Source organism: Crocuta crocuta, unplaced genomic scaffold, assembly GCF_008692635.1.
Source record: "Crocuta crocuta isolate KB4526 unplaced genomic scaffold, BGI_CrCroc_1.0 scaffold184, whole genome shotgun sequence".
Classification (NCBI taxonomy): Eukaryota; Metazoa; Chordata; class Mammalia; order Carnivora; family Hyaenidae; genus Crocuta; species Crocuta crocuta.
In genome coordinates, this window is record NW_027530006.1 from 3884906 (window position 1) to 3906656 (window position 21751).

Here is a 21751-nt window from a genome sequence, read left to right on the forward strand (position 1 = left end):
GGCTTGGGTTTTTGTGTTGTTGTTTTTTATTTTGGGTGTTTTTTTGTGGGGTGTTTTTTGTTTGTATTCTACAAATCTAGTACCAGTATCTACCCTACAAACTCCCATGCCTCAAATTTAACTATTAGCCTTTCCTCAGAGTTCTGGTTCACCAGAGGTGAACTGTGAAGTGTCGCAAATGTATTATCTTAGTGAAAACATTCCTCTTTACAGAAACAAAGACCAATTCTGAAATAGAATCTACAGTGCTCTTATATATATTTGAACCTTTGACATTATCTTTCATTAGAAATCACACCAGTTGGTCACCAAAAGAAAGAAGAGCCTTTAAAAAAAAATGTATCTAAGAGTCTTGCAACTGCTCCTGCCTGTGAAGGTACCAGGACTGAGGAGGAATCGGAGAATAACTGAGAACTGCATTGGTTATCTGTTGCTACATACAAGATTACCCCAAAATATAATAGCTCAAAGTAAACATTTACTATTTCCCTATTCCACTATTTGTGAGACTCAGGAATCCACCACATATTGGCCTGGTGACATCCAGGATGGTGGCGGAAGCTGTAGCCACCCGAAGACTTGAACAGGTGGAGGATGAGCCTCCTCAGTCATATGCCTGTTAGCTAGAGGCCTCATTCCTCACTACATGGACCTCCATAAGACTTGAATGTCACTTGAATGTCTTGATGAGATGGCTGTGGGCTTCCCCTAGAGTGAGTGATCCCACAGAGAGCAAGGAAATTGCACTACTTTTATCTCTTCAACTCCAGAGTTGCACACTTTCATTATGCCTTTTCTTATCCCGTGAGAAGCAAATCACAAATTCCAGCACACCTCAAGGAGAGGAGAATTAGGCTTCATGTCTTGAAAGCAAGAGTATCAAAGAATGTGAGGACATGTTTTAAAGCCACCACAGTAACTGCTAAACTATCTTAAAATAATGGGGAACGTATGGATTTCATAGTCACATACACCTTTCAAATTCCAGCTTAGCCGGCTTCAACCTATATACCACTGGGCCAGTCACTTGGTGCATGGCCATGACCTCTTTCTTCATCACTATGCCACAGATTATTTGTTGTCTGCCTGCCCTACCAGGTCAGTAGGAAATTCCAAAAAAGGTAATGTAAAATGGTGGGTTTCTCATAGTCATAAATACAAATCAGATATTGCCAATGATGACCATCAGAAAAATTATTATTACTAAGTACTCTTTAGGTAACAAATGACCTTACATGAATCACACTCAACAAAGGCTACACAAAAAATTGAATGCCTTGGTTCACATAAGGAGAGGAACCTCGGGAATCCCCGATCTAGGGTCTTAACATTGGTAGAGCTCTTTTTCTTTCTGTCCTTCTCTTATCTCAGTTTTCAGGGTTTCTCTTTCTTTTTCTTTTCTATTTCCCTTTTCATAGTGGCTCCTTTACTTCAGGGCTATAACTCCATCAGGGCTATTGCTGTGGCCATGGAAAGAATTGCAACCATCTTCATCTTATCTCATCCTCAAAGCTTACTATCCTAAATAGAGAAGCACTCTCTCTCTGCCAGCATCTACATACCACATCTGGGAAAGATTCTAATTAACCCTTTTTGTCACTGCCATAGTCACAACTCCTCAGTGCTTCTCTTTACATTTCAATCTAGCAGTGTCCTCACCATAGACTATAAGCTCTTGTATTATTTGGCCCCAGACTACCACTTTGTCCTCGTTCCTATCACTATGCCCTCACTCATGCTATTCGAGCCACATTGCTACAGCCTCGTGGTCGTTGCAACCACAGTTTCCCCTGCCCAAAAATATTTTTCTTCAGATGTTAATATTGTTTGTCCTCTCCCTTCATTCAGACTAAATGTCATTTCATCATGGAGCTCTTCTATGAACCTCCTTTCTAAAATGCTACCTACCATCCCCTTCACTCTCAATCCTCTATGATGCTTTTATGTTTTTAAATAAAGTCATTATCTGACATTTTGTTGTGTTTCCCTCCAAGTATTTGTGAAAGGGGAGGTCAGAGAGAGATGGAGTAGATTTTTAAAGCTGCTAGATATATACTTTCCAAGGCCAGCAGCCAAAAGCCACTGTGAAGCTCATGCCAATTTCATAGACAAACACACATAACCAAAATATATACAAATAAAAAATTTATCACAATGCCTACTAAACACTACAGCAAACCCCAGCACTCTGAATTAATGATCACCAGTGAGTGGCACGGCATTAGAAAAGTGAAAGGCATTTTGTGCAAAAGCAGACGTTGAGAGAGAGGCATTAAATCAAACCACGGTACCATGAAAAGGCAAAGTAGAAGTGGAAAGGATAATTTCTCAAAAAGTAACTTTCCGACTGAGAGAATGGATTGATAGTACTATCCGTTCTTTATAGGAAAGTTCCCAACAATGCATTTCCTTGTCATCATGATCTAATATGGGTTACCAGCTATTACTCTCATTTGTCATGTTCCCTGTCCACGCTGTAGTATAAACAATATCAGGGATTTCTTCACTCGTATTTCATGGCACTTCTTGGAGGGGGTGGATTTTGTATTCAAGTGCAAATCTAAGTGTTTCAAATCTATCTAGGCTCGTAAAAGCTATAAATGACCTGGTCTGGGGCACACAGATGCCCAATGGTGTTATAAAATCTAAGTCTGGTTTGCTGAATGTCTCCCTTGCTTTAGAAAATTTACTTATCTTTACAATCTGATTTAAATTAGTCTGGTCCCCATAAAACCAGATTGCTTCTACTCACCGTCTATGCTATTCCTTCATGCTCTAAGACAACTCTGATCTCCCTCCTTCCTTGAGCCCTTACTGAGTGCCTAATCATTCCTGCTCAACTGCACACAGTGTCTCAAACCATCACAACAGAGTCCTTCAAGGTGGGCAATGTCCCCAACATTTTATATTTTTTTAATTTTTTGATGTTTACTTATTTTTGAGAAACAGAGACAGAGCATGAGTGGATAAGTGGGGGAGGTGCAGAGAGAGAGAGAGAGGGAGACAAAGAATCCAAAGCAGGCTCCAGGCTCTGAACTCTCAGCACAGAGCCCAACGTGGGGCTCCAACTCATGAACCGTGAGATCATGACCTGAGCTGACGTCTGACACTTAACCAACAGAGCCACCCAGGTGCCCCATGTCATCACCATTTTACAGATAACCCACAGTTCAAGACTGTTTAGTTGCTTGCCCAACCCCCCACAACTAGTATTTGGCAGAATGAATAAGCCGACTCTGATATGATTCAAAAGCCCACCCTCCTTCAATTCTATCACACACCCAACCCTGCTGGTCACACATTTCTGTCATTACTATTTCCTTCTACCATTTCCTGACTATGGCAGCTGCATCATTCTGATACCACCTTTAGTGCTTCATATCTAAATTGCTATAATCACATCCTGATTCATCCCCTGACTCAATCTCTTCCATTTACAGAATCTCCTGAAATATTAGTATCTTCCCATCAGCAAACTTTAATATCTTCCAATTCTGTATCAGACCAAATGTAGACATGTCTGCCAGATTCTGTTTTTTAAAAGTATTAATCCAACTATATCAATAATCACTATTTGGAGGGGTTGTTCTTAATTTTTTTATGTGAGTATAGTTGGTTGATATTACATGAATTTCAGGCATACAGCATAACAACTTGACAAGTTTGTATGTTATGCTATGCTTACCATAAATGTAGCTACCATCTGTCACTGTACAATGCTATTACAGTATCATGGGCTCGCTTCTCTATGCTGTACCTTTTATTCTTATGTAGAGTGCCTCTTTAACAGGAACTTCTAGCCCTGCTATACCTTTAGACAGGCAAAGCTCTCTGTGATTTGGCCCTGTCTACTTCATTTGGAACGGTAACTCTTCCCACCTTTCTCATATTGATGTACTCTCTTCCCAAATTCTTGTGACAAGAGCTAGAAAGACATCAAGACACAGAGATAGACAGAGATATAAGACACGAAGATACAGACAGAGACACAGAGAGATAGAAACACAGAGGGAGGCAAACATATGGAAACAGTTAAGGATAGAGAGACAGGAAGACATTGAAGGACACAGAGACGAGAGATACAAATAGACACAAAGACTTAAAGTCAGAGAGAGAAGGCAGAGATAGACAAAGAGGTAGAGATACTGAAACAGAGAACCAGGTGTAGAAACAGAGAAGCAGAGATAGAGAGACACAGACACAGAGACACACACAGAGAAAAATATATAAAGAGCTACTCACCCTACAGCTGAATGCTGTGTGTATCCAGGTACTACAAACAGGGTTTCAAAGTTACCTTTTATTGAGCTCTTGCTATCTGCCAGGAGGCTTATATACTCTCAGCATAATCTTTACAATCACTTCAGGAAATATGTACTATTATTATCGCCATTTTATAAATGAGACATTGGAGGCTTTAACAGGTTGACTTGCTCAACTTGTAAAAGACAGTAATATTTTCTCTCAAGTGTGCATAACTCTCAAATCCAACACTATGTACACCAGCTGTTTGGAGATGTTCTTTTATAATCACATGAGAGGTGAAAGCAGGATATTATTGACATCTAGTAAGCAAAGGTCAAGGGTACTGCTCAACATTCTGTGATGCACAGGACAGCCGCCCACATCAAAGAACTGCCTGGTCCAAAACATCAATACTGCCAAAGTTGAGAAACTTTGGTAAAAACATACTACCCAGTTCTAACATCCAGCTTCTCCCATACACTTTACCCCATGCTGCTCACTCTCTCCTAGACATCAAAGTCACTTGAATTATTTATTCATTAATTCAACCAACATTTACTCAGAGTTTCTGAATTCATAGGCACTGAGAAAAGCATGATTTGGGCATGATTCCTTTTAGACTATTACAAAAGGGGATAAGAGATTGCCTTCCAGTTAGGGATCAAATAAGTCATGGGAATAAAAGGCAAAGTATAAGAATTATAGTCAATGGGATTGTAATACCATTGTATGATGACAGATGGTGGCTATACTTGTGGTCAGTACAACATAACGTATAAACCTACCAAACCACTACACTGTACACCTGAAACAATTATAACACTGTGTGTCAACTCTACTCAAAAATGTTTTTAAAAAAGAAATGAATATATAGCTTCAAGCCAACATGCTAAATGCCATGCTAAATATGGATGCAAAAAAAAAAAAACAACTATGGGAGCACTAACAAGGAGCATTTAACTCAGGAAATACAAGGGCCATCACCCCCAATACTTAATCTTAAAGTCTGAAAAGTTGTGAAAATTGAAATGGCTCCTGCACAGCAAAGGAAACAATAAAATGCAAAGGCAAACTACAGAAGAGAAGAAAACCCTTGCAAACCATACACGTGCTAAGAAGTTAATATCCAAAATGTATAAGGAATTGTACAACTCAATAGCAAAAAACAAATAACCTGCTTCTTTAAATATGCAGAGGATGAGAATAGATTTTTCCAAAGAAGACATACAGATGGTCAGCAGACACACAAAAAGATGCTCAACTTCACTATCATCAGGGAAATGCAAATCACAACCACAATAATACCTTACACTTGTCAGAATGGCTATTATCAAAAAGACAAGAGGTAAGTAATGGTGGGAATGTAAATTGGTACAACCAGTATGGAAAACGGTGTGCAGCTTCCTCAAGAAATTAAAAATAAAACTATCATATGAGCCAGCAATCTCACTTTTGGGTACTTACCTGAAGGAAATCAAATCAGTAATCAAATATATATCTTGTACCTTCATTTTCACCTTAACACTATTCATAGTCCCCAAGATATGGAAACAACTTAAGTGTCTGTAGAGATGAATGGATAAAAAAGTGAAATTTCATACATATACAATATTATTCAGTCACAAAAAGGAAGTAATTCCTGCCAATTGTGACAGCATGGCTGAATCTCCACAGGTAATCAGAGTAATATTTTTGTGACAGATTCAACAACAGAAGTTGTTATTGTCCAACAGAAGTCTATATTGGACTGGAAGAAAATTGCTCATCTACTTACCTCTCTCCCAAAGTTCTCATGAAAAATAACGTTGTTGGTGTCTATTTCTTCACAATGTGATATCTTAAAGTTCCATTACCAAAGAATTTTGTAGTCCATAAAGAATAGGTACACCTACTTTTTAAAAGATTCTATGCTTGCTATATTCAACAAAGAACTAAAGAATTCAAGATTTCCTTCAAGAGATCAATCTTGAGGATAACATTTACACAGTTAATGTTGGCATGACGATGGTGAGTCAACGTTAACAAATGTTTGGTACACAACCCAGTGAAGAAATGGGCAGAAGATATGAACAGACACTTCTCCAAAGAGGACATCCAGGTGGCCAACAGACACATGAANGGCTGAGAACAAACAAACTGAGGACTGATGGGGGAAGGGGGAAGATGGGCATGGAGGAGGGCATTTGTGGGGAAGAGCACTGGATGTTACATGGAAACCAACTTGACAATAAACTATTTGTAAAAAATAAATTAATTAAAAATAAATTAAAAAAAACAAAAACAAATGTTTGGTACAGATTTTGAAAATGAAGGTTTGGAAATGGATTTGCATGTGAATGTTCAAAGCACTCCGTGAATGTAATGAGAAGTAGCAAACCACCTTGTTTACCAAAAAAATTATCAAGTGAAAATAAGCTGTCACTGAAGAAATGCTGAACTTTACCCATGATAAACTATGGTTTCTTTGGGTAATGGGGGAATGGTCCTGTTAAATACAGGTAAATATAAGGATATTAATAATGATGATATGGATACTACTGTGAATAGAGGTGAAAAACTCCATAGAAATGAATATGATAATAGGTATTATGATTTGATAATTGGCCTTGAACAATGTGCATTTATTAACTAGTGAACAAGATATTAAGGCAGTTCACTCAATTAATAAGCTAAACCCTGGACTAAAGCTAATGATGAAATCAATGATACTGGAAAAAAAAAAGTAACTTGCTTTAAGACCATCTACTATAGTGATGATAACACTTGAAAATTTTGTTTGTGGTTCATCATTAAATGTCCAATAAAATGCAAGAGTAATAGGTCTTCCTCAAACAACCAGGTAAACAAATAATTTATTCTATGTGTAAGGACAAGTATTTGGCTTAATTTGCACCTATACCCATTTGTCCCAAGCATGACACAAGTCTACAGAGAAGCAATACTTAATATATAGCCACATTTAAGTTGATGAAGGGTGGTTATTATTAGCAAAAGACAGTCTTCAATGCATCCTGATAACCAGCAGTACAAGTGGTGAAAATTTACTTCGTATTCTTGTAGATCTCCCTTATTTGACTATATTCCAATCTCTGCTCTTCCATGATTTAATGTGAAACTTGAAAAAGTTACTTGAATTTGATCTATCTAAATTTCCTCCTGGGTAATGGCTATAATAATGCCTAATGTACCTTGTGCCAAGGTTATAAGAATTAAATGACAGTGGCTATAAAAGTTTGTTAATAAAGATAAAACTGTACGTATAATAAAACCTGAGTTCTACTTATCCCAAGACATATTCCTCAGAACACTACTCTCAAGATAATTTGAGGGAAAAAATAGTTTCTAGAACTATGCTTAGAAAATGCTGTCTGTTTTATCTTTCTCTTGGAAATTCTAAATACAAAGAAAAGGACTAAGAGCTTTAGGAGGCTCTGAAAGAAAGTTTTAAAAATCCTGTGATTAGAACCTGACACCAGGCTTAGATATGCTTCAATTTCTCAACACCCATATTGATTAGCTGTGAATTTTGAGCAGATTATTTAACCTCTCTGAGCCTACACTGTCTCATCTATAAACAGATATGAAGTAATTCCTCCCTCATTAAACTGTTAAGGAAATTCTTTGAAGTGATGTGGGTAAAGTACTTAACAGAGCATCTGGCATGTGGCAAGTGTCCAACAAATGGTAGCAATGATTAGATTTGCCTTATTAATTCCATTAGTATTAAATTTTGCCTACCTCAACTTTTCTCATACTCTTTTGGCCATAGAATGTCTTTTTTCCCTTGTGATAGATGAACATACTTCCTCCAGCACACCTTTGGGAAGTTCCTGTCATAACTGACCTGTGTTTGTGTCCTCACCATCTCTCCATACTTCATTTTATAAATTCTTACCATCATCAGTCTTAAACCAACTATGACACTTCTCTAGAGAGAAACTGCTCCTTTGCTCAAGGAAATGAGAGAATTCTTCCTGGAAATGGAAAGCATTTCCAAGGACACAGGACAATATGTGATTAAGTGCAGATGAGTGTTTCTGAGAATAAGATGACCTGAGTTTAGAGACAGGAATACTGAGAGGATGAAGTGGTAATAAAAATGTCCTGGGGGGCAGAGGGGATCTGGTGGTGCTCAGTCAGTTAAGCCTCCGACTTCGGCTCAGATCATGATCTCAGGGTCCATGGGTTAGAGCCCCACACTGGGCTCTGTGCTGACAGCTCAGAGCCTGGACCCTGCTTTGGATTCTGTGTCTCCCTCTCTCTCTCTCTCTCTCTCTCTGCCCCTTACCCCTGCTCACACTCTGTCTCTCTCTAAAATAAACAAACATTAGAAAAAAAATTTAATTAGTAAAAAATAAGGGTGTCCTGGAGCGGGCTTGAGGTGAGACTTGTCATAAGGCAGGACAACTTTAGAAAGATATGTGGGGAAGTAGGGGAAATCAAAATTTAGGACTAAAGGCAAAACCTTTCAACACCTATTTTTGCCCTTCAACACAAGGAAACTTAAAGTGTTTTCCTTATGTAAGCTTCTTGACTAGGCTGGTTGTCCCTATTATCTGTGATGCTCTCTTACATCAGCAGGAGTGATATGGCACCTCGTCTCTGACTGTATGGGTTCCCTAGACAAAAACCACGAGGGACACACCACCCAACATATTTCTTCCTGAACGAGGCTTCTCTCCTAAGCTTGTGTGTTTTCCCACCCTCCTAAACTGAGTGGGAGGCCCTGGGGGATAGAGGAAAGCTCACAATTTAGAATCCTGGAAATTAAGTACACGTTTAACCCTTCTTTCAAAATTTAGACAAGAGCCAAAATATTTCAACTGACATGCTAATTCATGATCAATCATTAGTAGCTGCTCAAAACTCTGTGTTGAGAATGATAGTGAGGCCCCATCTGTGCTCAGCAAGGAAAAGGCACTGTAATGGGCTGAGTAATGTCTCCCAAGAATGCAGAAGGGAGACGTGGTAGTCCACAGTGCCACATGGCTGTCATCCACTCCAGGCACAGATTTCCTCTCCCCTGAGCTCTACTGCGGATTCCCAGTGCCACGGGCCCTGATGATGAGAAGGTAGAGAGAACTGGTGGGTAGAAGAAGTACCAGGTACCTGCTACCTCTCTTATGATCCCATAAGAATGCTTCCTGGTGTTCAGCCATGCTCACTCCCCCTGAAGAGGCTGAAGGAGAGGGTAGAATGGAAGGGTGCCAGGAACAATCTGTTCAGCTGGCCTTTTCCTGTGACTGCCTGCATTCCAGACTCACAGCCCCAGCTTAAAAATAAGCATGGGCTCTTCTTGAACAGTGACAACCTCTGATTCATCTCCAGCTGAATCCTGACCACTTACCTTGCTCACGGAACATACAGGATAGTGAAACAATGATCAAGTGCCTAGACTCACAAAAGGCCCTGCCAGCGAGCACTGAACATTTCAGATTCCTACCTCATTTATCTTAACAGCAGTTCCCCTGGGAGATCTTCCCATGGGCTCCCCATCCACCTTTCTTCCCATCAACTTTTACATCTCCACTGTTGTTCTGTGCTCACGTGTTTACATGTCATCTCTCCATGAATTATCCTCTCTAGGGCAGAGACTTTCATTTCTCTGATTCCTCCTGGGCTTAACTTGAGTGTAGCAGGTGATAGAGCTAATAAATGGGTATAAAGGGATTGAATAAAATAAACAAACAAAACAAGGGAGGGGTGCCTGGGTGGCTCAGTCAGTTAACCGTCCTACTCTTGACTTTGGCTCAGGTCAAGATCTCACAGTTTGTGAGTTTGGGTCCTGCATCAAGGTCCACTCTCAGAGTGCAGAGTCTACTTGGGATTCTCTCTCTCTCTGCCTCTCCCCTGTTCACACATGCTGTCTCTCAAAATAAATAAACATTTAAAAAAATTGATTATTTTTAAAACTAGGAATGAGGAAACTCCTTGATGTGGAAATGTTTCCTATGCTTGATTTTCAAGTGGACTTTCTTGAATTTCTTACAATCAAACATTTCTCAACTCAGATTGAGAAGTGGGAAAGGATGAAAGAAATGTGGGCAAATAAGCTAGATTGAAAAAACAGAGAGAGCTGGAGAAATGAAACATGGCAATGCCTGTTTCTAGTCATACTGCTAAGACATGATGTAATCCTTGTGAGGCTGACAATCATGAAAGATTTAACAACAAAGGCCTCAAGTTGGAACTATGCACATATCCAGACAATGTATGGTGTGGCTTAGAAATTGTTAAATTAACCTATAAAGCTGCTGTTTTTTACTCAAAAAACATAAATCCTCAGTGATTTTGGCTTCGCAACTTCTTTCAAAATTTAGAAGATGCAAAAGGCTTTAATAAAAATGATATATGCCATTTATAAAAGACCGTGCAGATGGCTTGGGATGGGAGGAAGACAACCAAATGGATAGGAACTAACTTTAAATGGAAATTCATTTACAGGAAATTGTCTCTAATGTATGAAACACCCATGCCTGCCAAAGTTATGAAAATGTGGACATCCTGTAAATATCCATCTCATGCTTATTGTTTTTCAATTTCCGTAAAATCTCATTTTGAGAAGTTAGTTTTCTGTTCAGTATAGTTATGACATACAATCAATTCAATAACATAGCACTGAATTTTAAAATAAAGTTAATGTGCTTGGATATTCAAAGTGTCAACCTGATTTTTTTTCTTATCCTGAACACCCGTCTTTCAAATGAGATTTATTTTTCCCATGCCAAGTATGGATTTAAAAATCAAAGTAATTGAAGTCATTGCATACAAGAAAAATACTGTGGAGACCCTTATAAGATTTTCTGTAAATGCATTCTGAAATATGAAGCCTGAGCCAGGCGTAATCTTGAATATGATTGCCTCTAAGAACTTCTTCAGATTTCTCTAGAATAGACATCATTGACAGTCTCCAGTAATTTCTTACAAAGGGAGGAGCTCAAGAAAAATGGCTCCAAGAAGTCAAGGAATTGTCAAGGTCCATGGTTAAAGCTAGATCCAGAAGATACTCAAAATTCCCCTCATAGTCCAAACCTTCTGCTACAGTGTGCTAGCTACACTCTGCCAACCAGAACCCCAACAAAATTCTCTAGGCAGCCATAGAATAAGGTTTTTATGAGTTATTTACTGTTTCTGCTAATGATAACCAATTGCAACACAACATAAACTCCCTAACAGCACAAATTTACAACTGTTTTGCTCACTGTGGCATCTCTAGCAACAGAATAGTACCTGGCATCTGCAGACACTCAAGTAATGGAGTTGTTTTATGTGTGAGTGGTCTCCATGTGTTAGACCCTGGGATAACACTTCACACATGACCTCATTTAGTCCTGAAAATATGCTGTTAGGAGCTGAACTGTGTCTCCCAAAGCTTGTATGTTGATGCTCTAACCCCCATTGTGACAGCATGTAGAGACAAGGTCTTTAGGGAGATAATTAAGGTTAAAAAGGGTTATAAGGTTAGAGTCCTAATCTAATAGGACTGGTGTCCTTATAATAAAAGAGAGACAAGAAGGCACATTGACAGAGAAAATGGCCATGTGAGGAACCAGTGAGAACACAGCTGTCTGCAACCAAAGAAAAGAGATGGCAGAAAAACCGATTCTTTCAACACCTCAACTGTGGGCTTCTAGCCTCCAAAATGGGGAGAAATTAAATTGCTTAAGCCACCCAGCCTCTGGCATGCTATTGCAGCAGTCCTGCCTGACTGATAGATGTACTATCACATCAGAAGGATTTTTATTCCATTTAAAACATTTTTTACCCCATGTTTTAGATGAAGAATCTGAGACTAAGTAATTTCACTAACACTACCATGGTTGATCTCTGGGTTGCTAGAAGGTCACTAGTTAGACAACGAGTATCAAAGAGAGAGGGGATAAAATTTTAAATAGATTCTGATGGATAGTAAACTCTTATAGGGCAGCACAAAAAAAAAAAAGAGAGAGAGAGAGAGAGAAAAGAGAAGAAAAGGGAAAAGAAAAGAAAGAAGAAAGTTCTGTGGATAACAGTAAAGTAACCCTTGGTTCCCCAGTTTTCTCATTCTCCCCAGTTTCCTGGCTACACATAATCATGGACTGTTTTTCTTTCCAAGATTGCACTGTCATGTTTGGGAAATAGCACCCACTACATGGATTCTACACACCTAGCTGTACCTGGAACAGTACATGGTCTTCTGGGTCTCACCTTTGGATCAGCAACAAAGGAAGAGCATGCTTCTTCCCCTCAACCCACCAGCTTCACACCAAAACAAATTATCTAGCGTCAAATAAGGTACCTCATTCCTTTAAGTTTCCCAGTAGAAAACAATGTAAATTCTAAAACTTATTTGTTGAAAAAGCATATACGCTCATGTAACTCTGTTTAACTTAAAACATAACACCCATTTCAAGATTTCTGAAAAAAATGGCTTACTCTTGTGTAATATATTCAATACAATGAAAATTTCCCGTATCATCTTCACCCTGAGTCTGGGACCCTCCTTTCGTATAAGGTGGAAACCTGAGTATATAGCCCATGTTTAGGAGGGCGTTGAAGGATACAGACAAATACACAAGGAAACCCACAGGCAAAAGAGCCCATTTGATATAATGGCAATTCACTTAGTCAGCAAGCTGATGCTTGATAAGGACTAAACGAGAGTCCAGGGCTCAACCAAAGTTATACTCCGAAGTACTGACCTTTAAACTTGACCAGAATCTGAACCTTGGAAAAAGACAGAGAAACGTTATTTCTCAGGAAGTGTTGGAGGTTTCCCCAAGGGTAAGATGTCAGAATTCTCAGACTGTACCCATAAATTGGCCTTGTTTTAACTCTGCTACAAAGCTTTTCTTGGCAAAGAAGAATTCTGAAGGGAAGCTACAAAAATAGAGAAGCTAGTCTTGCATAATACATGATCATGAAGTCCGATGTGCTGTATGAGTGCCCTGCGGTAACCAAGGGAAAGCACAGGTGGGGGACTGCACAATACCACTTAGCAGAACAACTCACAAACAGAATATCCCTATAAGGCCCTCCCAACCACTCTCTTCAAGAAAAAGGTTCAGCCTCCCTAGACCTTATGTTATGAATTGGTTAAACATTTTGGCTAAATGTCTGTGTTTACAAGAAATGCAAGATCACTATCCTAATAGCTGAAGAATTATACACCAGCTCCTCCTAAGAGCTGTGAAAGTCTACATTTTCATTTGAAATAAGGAAATAAATGTCTCTATAGTTTAACATTATCCCAGATCCTGTATCGCACAGCAATATAATTGGCAACCTTGCTTTAGCAATATTGCTCAGGGAGGAAAGACATCCATCTTTTCAGTATACTTCCGTAGCCCATTTAGAAGTGCAGAGCCATTTAAGGAGAAACCTGAGAGGGCACGGGGCTTAAAACCATCATTATGCTGTCTTTCCAAGCTGCTAACCTGCCAGATGGAAAATTCGAATCAGAAATGAGGCCCCAACTGCAAACACATTGTAATCCATACCTCTCAGGAGACTAAGGCATGCTGTCACCATGTAAAGATACAGTGTGCTCAATTAATATCAGTTTATTTTTCCCCAGTATAATTTGAATTAACCTACCACACTGAAAAGCCTTAAGATATTTAGGCTCATAATAAATTTCATTAATGTATTGATAAAGAAACCATTAAAATGTTCTACTAATCCTATCTGACTCTCCCCCCTTGAGGATAGCTATCCAATCAGAAATCAGTTTTTTTTTAATGATAGGTAGTAGAGTGAGTTGTTTAAGAACATGAGCTCCGGAGGGTGCCCGGGTGGCTCAGTAGTTAAGCATCTGACTTCGGTTCAGGTCATGATCTCACGGTTCATGGGTTTGAGCCCCACATCAGGTTAGCTGGTTAGCCGGAGGGTTAGCCCGAGCACCACATCTGGGTAAAACAGGAGCCCTACTTCTCTCTCCCTTCTTCCTTCTCTCTCTAACCCCCCAACCCCGCATCTTGGGATTCTCTTCCTCCATCCCTTGCTCACTCATACCCTGGGAACACAGGTTCAGGAGTTATAGTGTGTAGGTTCACCACTGCTCAATAGAGCTTTCTGCATTAACAGAAATGTTCTCCATCTATACGTTGATCAGTCTGGTAGCCATCAAGCTATGTGTGGCTATTGGACATTTGAAATGTAGTACAGGCATCTGAGGACCTTAGGATTGCCCCTAAGAACAAAAGCTCTTTGAAGATAAGGAGTTATGTCTTCGAGTCTCCCCAGCAGTTTCTAGCATGGTACATGCATCAGTTAGAGGCTTGTTACATATATGACAAAGAAATACAAGAACACAGATGCTATTCGACTTCAATACTAGGATACCTGGAATTCCCCCCTTTGCATTCAGTCAACCCACCTGAGGGAAGTTCGTCAAACTTTTTCAGCCATCTGATCTCCCTCACTCCAAAACCTCCCTAAAACGCCATCCCCAACTGTTTTCTCCCTGTCCAATGAAATGACCCTTTCCCATGTTCATTAGTCAACAGATAGTTGAGAAAAGAGAAAGATAAAGGTAATCAGAGAGAAAGTATCTTGAAAGCTGACTTGGATTAGAGTTTTACCAGTGGTTTCTGGCACAGAAGAGAGATCTTTGATTTCAGGTGGAGTTGTCTACAAAATAACACTCCAAATAGCTTTTTGTAATTTGTATTCCCTTTTCAGACATTCTCTAATGCTGTGGTTCTCAAACTTAGGAGTGCATTAGAATCATTAGGAGCACTTGGTGAAATGCTCATCTCTCAGCATCACTGCTAAAGAATCTACATCCATGTGTCTGGAGCTACCCAGAAAAACACATTCTAATGAAGACTCAGCCCCTTTTCCCCCAAGGACAAAATCAAACTGGCATACACTGCAAATGCCTCCTCATCCCCGCAGCCAGGCTTCCGTTGCCTCTGTATGCCAAGACAACAGGAATAACTAACTGCAGCAAAAACACTTAAATCCCCTGGAAATACGAGACTCTTCCCAATGAGGGTAATTAGATGGCGAGGCTGGAGCAGGACAAGATAAGCAGCACACAAGGCGAAGACTAAAAGGCGCACAGTAACCAGAGGTCAAAGCAAATGGCAAATGACAAGTCCCAAGATAAGAGCTGGGAAATTCAGTATAGCAGAAGAGGGGAGAGAAAAAAAATAAGAGCTGCTACTGCTACTATAAAATCTTACCATGTGTGCAACATCACATTTAGTTGCAAAACGTCAGTTCTTAGAGGAGAAACTCACCACATTTTAACACGAAGTATCTAAGCTGAGTCAGATCGAGTAACACAGTCCAAGACTCATCTAATAAGGTCACTTCCTGAGATCAAAGAAAGAGAAGAAAAAAGGAAGGGTAATTTCCCAGCCTAGACTGTATCCTGCCCTAGGAAGCAGGAGAACAGAACATCTGCAGGAAATTGAAGGTGTTAGGAGATGAGAGAGAGGATCCTAATAATCCCAGATAGAGTGGCCACATGCTTACACAGACCCTAGACAGTTGTTTATACCTACTCTCCTAGCATAATTACTTATATTGCCCCTTTTCCTTCCCAGAAGTTTTAATTTTGCAGAAAATTATAAAGTCACCCTAATAACAGCTAATGCCCTAATAACACCCTAATAACAGTGACTACCATGTGCTAGTTACTGAGCTACATGCTCTACTTTCTATCATTTAAATTCTAAACAGTACAAGGGACTGGCATTCATGCTATTATTATACCCTCATGGAGCTGAGGAATGTTGGAAGTTATAGGAAGTTATTGGAAGTTATTGGAAGTCCTTGCCTACAACCACACAGCCAGTAAATGATAAGACTTGAACTCATGTCCGCAGAGTCAGTTCTCTTAACCCAGGATTGGCAAACCACAGGTCACAAACCAAACGCAGACAGCTATCTACTTTTTTTAAAGGTTCAGTTTTACTGGAAAACAGCTACCCTGTTCATTTGCATATCACTATGGTACTTTTATACTATATAAGACAAAGTTGCATAAGATAAGTTGCAAATACTGTATAAGACAGAGTTCCATAAGATAAGACTATATGGTACTTTTATACTATATAAGACAGGGTTGCAACAGAGACCTTCTGGCTTTCAAAGCTGAAAATACTTACTACCTGGCCTTTCATAGAAAAGTGTTGGTGATCTTAACTCTTCCTGACAGTGCAGGAAAGAACCCAAAGCGGAAACTCACAAACTTGAATCTCCTGTCAGGAATGAATGTTCAAGGAAAACACAACAAAAGACTCAATGGACAGGGGGATGGGACGCTTTGTTGTTTTGGGTCTTTTTACTTTAAGGTTTATAATAGATTGCGCTATCAAGGATTCAAATACACACAACATTCTTTGTAATGGGAAAAAAAAAAAAAAGAAAGAAAGCGGATTCCAAAAAGCCTACAATAGAGGCTTCAAAGAACATGGAAATCAGCTGAATTCCCAATGGCCTAAATTTAAAAAATTTAAACAACAAAGTAATATTGGATTATAACCCAATGTATAAATACCTGTTAGTCCACAGTGACATAAATGACTAAATAAAGTAATAAATTAGAAGAAAACTCCTGTGCAGAATTCCAAATGATATATTTAGACACTCCAAGCTAAAGGAGGAAGACCCAAACTCCTCATTCCTTAAGTGTGGTCCACACCTAGTGACTTCCTCCCAAAAAGTAAAGGATAAAGTGGTGTAAGGAGAGTAAGTTTATAGCAGACTGACCTGACAAACAAGACCTCAACCAGGTGATCAAGGTAAATATCGAGATAAATACTTGACTCTTCCTGACAGAGCAGGAAAGGCACCCAAAGCAGAAACTCACAAACTTGAATCTCACAAACATGTGAATAATCTATGCCCTTGTCTGATGTGATGAAAAAGGCACTTTATCTCTGTGGTCTTCCTCCCTAGATGTATAGCCCCTGTCTAATCATGAGAAAATCATAAGACATATCCCAACTAGGGAACATCATACACAACACCTAGCCAGTATCCTCAAAACAGTCAAGGTCATCATAAACGAGGGACGTCTAAGAAGCTATCACAGCCAAGAGAAGCATAAGGAGACATGACAACTGAGCATGACATGGGATCCTGAATAGCATCTTGGGACAGAAATGGAACATTAGGTGGAAACTAAGGAAATCTAAAGAGAGTATGGTCTTTACTTATAGAGTAAGTACTTATTATACTTACTCTATACCATACTTATTATGTGGTCATAATACTTACCAGTATTTGTTTATTGAGTATGACAAATGTACGATATGAATTAATGTACAAGGTTAAAGCTGGTATAAAGTATATGGGAACTCTACTTCCTGTATGATTTTTCTCTAAATCTAAAACTATTCTAAAATTAAAATTATTCAAAAAATAAGATGACAAAAATAGCACCTACTTTTCCACATTTCAACTCACAGAGGATCTAATTTGGAAGAGATTTCCTTTCCCTGTGCAGTTTACACACTGTAATTCTAATTTTGTCTGGAAGGTGCAAAGCACAGATTTTAAAATGATTCCCACATAAATAATGCAGTTTGTGATTAGCACCTAAAGAGAATAAATTAAACCTGGTATATAGATTACCAAGTTACTCTGAGTAAAGTTCTGTAGAAGAAAAATAACACTTGGGATAAAGGAAACACTGCTTAATGAAATCCTAGAAAATATCACTCAGGCTTCATCAGTGTAGATGGTCTGCTTGGCTTGGCTTTTGAATGAATACAAACACTGCTAGTATCACCCATTGTTCTTTGAAAATTGATTTTCCTTCTCAGGAAAACCCTGCAGGAAAGAATACATCTAGCTTCACCTATATACCTTACTGTCTTTTCACTGCTAGAATGTCTTAAAATTTCTCTACAAATTGCTGGTAAAGGTCATCAGAATTGCTATACAAAGAAAATATTTGACCCAGCTCCTACCTCTGTCTCCTAGCCACACTGAACTTCTCTCTATTGCAAGTATCAGCTCAATTATCCATGCTCTTTTCACCTTTCATATCACTGAATACAATTGTTTGTGCCATTATTCATCGAAGGCCCATCTCCAATATTCAACTAAAAGCCTTGAGGAAGCCTCACTTCCATATTCCTTGGATTCTACATACCCAACATCCTGTCATGTAGTAGATACTTGATAAATACTTGTTGACTGATTTATCAATTGTAGGTTAGAGTTTAGCACACGTCTACAGAAAAACCCCCTAATTTCAAATCCATGCTCTTCCCTCTCTAGTTTATTTAATGTATCTGTTGTGAGGAACATCAAAATCTTGCCTTTGGCTCATTGGCTTTATTTGTGCTAAATCAGTGTTACAGGTTCAAACTACTCAGTAATGGAAGATATAAGTGATTAGCATTACCTTCATGTTCAAAGTGTCAGAGGAAAAATATAGATGCAAAGAGTTGTATGTGAGCTTCCAACTGCATTATTGATTTCTATTAACATCCTTCTTTCTCTGGAGGCCAATTTCTCTTGGGCCTCCAATTTTTTTTTTTTTTAGAGCATGTTACTGCAAGTCTGTGCTAATTCACATTGTTCTTTAAATCACAGTCTTATGTTTTGAATATCTACCTCCCAACTAACACTGTACCCAGCCTAGAAATGTTCATAATTTATAGAAAACTTAGATTCAATGTATTGTGAGGGAAAGAGCATGCAACTGAGGCTCAGAGAAGCTTACTGCAGTCTTGGCTAAAGTCTTTCAACAAACTCAACTCTAGGGGCTCCTGGGTGGCTCAATCAGTTGTGTTCAACTTCCGTTCAGGTCATGATCTCATAAGTTTATGAGTTTGAGCCCTACATCAGACTGTGTGCTGACAGCTCAGAGCCTGGAGCTTGCTCTGGATTCTGTGTCTCCCTCTCTCTCTGCCACTCCTCTGCTTGCGCTCTCTTGCTCTCGCTCTCTCTCATGCGCGTGCTCTCTCTCTCAAACATTAAAAAAAAATTTTAATAAATTAAAAAAAAGACAACTCTAGGCATAAAGTGCAGTTATAGGCAAATCACTTTAACAATCTTAACCTCATCTCTAAATTTAAATGGAGAGATTAGGTCTAATATAGAATAAGCATATGCAACCACCATCCTGCCTACTCAAAATTCTGTAAAATAACAGAAAAGTTGAAATATTATAGGTCAACTGAAAAAAAGAAGAAACAGGACTTGACAGGAGTCTAGTATATGAAATAAACAAGATTGAATTGAACCCTAAGTTTCTGTGTTGGGGAAGCAAGAAACTCAGTGACAACATATTTTAAAAAGCAATCGAGATGATCATACAAATGTATTAAATATCTGCCAGGAGTATCAGTGATCCTTAGGACTATGGAAAATATGTAAGGTATGTTGTGCATAATAATACCTTTAGGTTATTTTAATTAAAGTAAAGAAAGCAGCAGTGATGTAGAAATGATGAAAGCATGACAAAGGCTTTTTTCATTTAAAAGGAGAAAGAATTTCTTGTTCTGAGATTAGGGGAAAATTGAAAATTAAAAGGTAAACTCTAATACTTCAGCAGCAGCTGGGCATTAGTGCCACGTGGGATTCATTCAATATAACTCTTAACATTTACCATGTGAAGACATACAATAATTTGCAATTATTAAGCATGTGTAATGTATACAGTCCTTGGTAAAATAAATTGTTCCTTTGACAAATTATATTTAAGAAAGGAAAAAAAGAAAAAAAGAAAAGTTATTAAAATCAAATAAATCTGTAGCACTGTACATTGTTTGGGTACCATTTGCTAATCAAGAAATTCTGTATTTAAGGTCTTAGTAAACCAGGTATTCCAGGGCTCCCTAAGTGTAAAAAGCATAGAGGATCAATTCTAAAGAGATACAAACCCAGAGAAAACCACACGTGACCATGTGGTGTGCAAGAAGACTCACTAGAAAGTATATGTGATTCAGAGGAAGCCTAAATCCAGACAGAGATAATGAATGGATGATTAATACAAAGGTGTTCACTTTGGCTAAGTGAGAAAGGATCCGTGGTAAAAGACAACTTTCATATTTTACTCTCTATATTTAGGTATTTGTCTTGATTACAAGGAAAATATACTTAAGAGTTTATTTTTCATGTAACACTGAAATAAACATATTAATAGAATCAAGGGATGACTCATCCCAGCTCTAATTTCCTCTTCTTCTTACAGGTAAAAATCACAGGAAAGGGAAAGCAAATTTCCCGACACTACTCAACTTATCACCTGGAAAAGAGGCAGCAAATAAAGGGACGGTTTTCAGGAATGTTATAAAATATCACATCTTATAATCAGACCAACAGACTCTCAGTTCCCCAGATACCACATGCATCTCTGTTATTGCTTCTTTACACTTAAAGATCCCCCTTACAATCTGGGCAGAGTAATATAGACTTGCTTCTCTCCCTGTGAGTTTAATTAATGTCAGTAGAGGTCATGGGGCTTTTCCCAGGAGAAAGCTGGTACAAGGCAAAACAGGACAACGTTTCTTGGTTCTCCTTCCATTTCCGAGCACTGCTTTCCAAAGGCCTGAACTACACTCAGTTCAGGCAAGCATCATTTCAATTAATCTCTTTCTCTGATTACAGGTCATCCTGCTCTGTGGGTCCCAGATTACATAGCATGATACCAGACAAATAAAGCTGGTATATAGTTAGAGAAGTAAAAATTACAGAGAAAGCAGGTAGCAGTTATTACCCCCAAAGTATGGATTTATCCATTGAATATCAAAAGTTCATTTCTCCTAACCTGAATTCCCCAGAGCATTATAGAACTCCCACCCACTCCTGAACTATTTCAAACTTACACCATAGAATAGGCTGGAAGAGGGTTGAGCATGAACTGTCTCCAGATGTCTTAAGTTTCTGTTAAAGGGTAAGAGAAATCAAGAATGAAATCTGGGACAATTTGTACCTTGTCCCTTTTACCTTTATACCATGGCTATAGCTCTATTCCACAAAATGGCAAGTCTCCCGGGAAATCAAAAAATAAAAGGAAGGATTATGAACATAAAACAAGCCTCCACACTCTAGTGATAGACCAGAGAGGCGGGCACGAAATGAGGTTGAGGTGTTACTGTCTGAGAGACAAGACAGAAGTTGAAATGCAAGATGAGCAAAGGAAAGGATTTGAAAAGTCAAAGAGAAAGAGGAATTGATTGCATCCACACCAACATGCTGTGAGGAGTAGGGCCCTAAGGCCCAAATAAAACCGTCCTTTAGTGATGCTACACAATCAGGTTAGCTTAGGCAATACAAACATGAGGCCTTTGACTCATCCCTCCTGATTTACATACTCCCTTATTCACTAAGACAGGATGTGATTTTACCCTGCATTAAATTGACCACAGAGATGTGCTCACCATAGAATTCTCTTCTGTGTGTTTTCTCCAAATAGATTGGAAAAATCGTGAGTCCAAGATCATGCTTCTGTGCATAGCTCCTACCCAACACATTATATGCATATATAAGCACATATGTGCACATATATGTATACAAAACAAAATAATGATCACTGACTCCCTGTTCTATTCCTTGC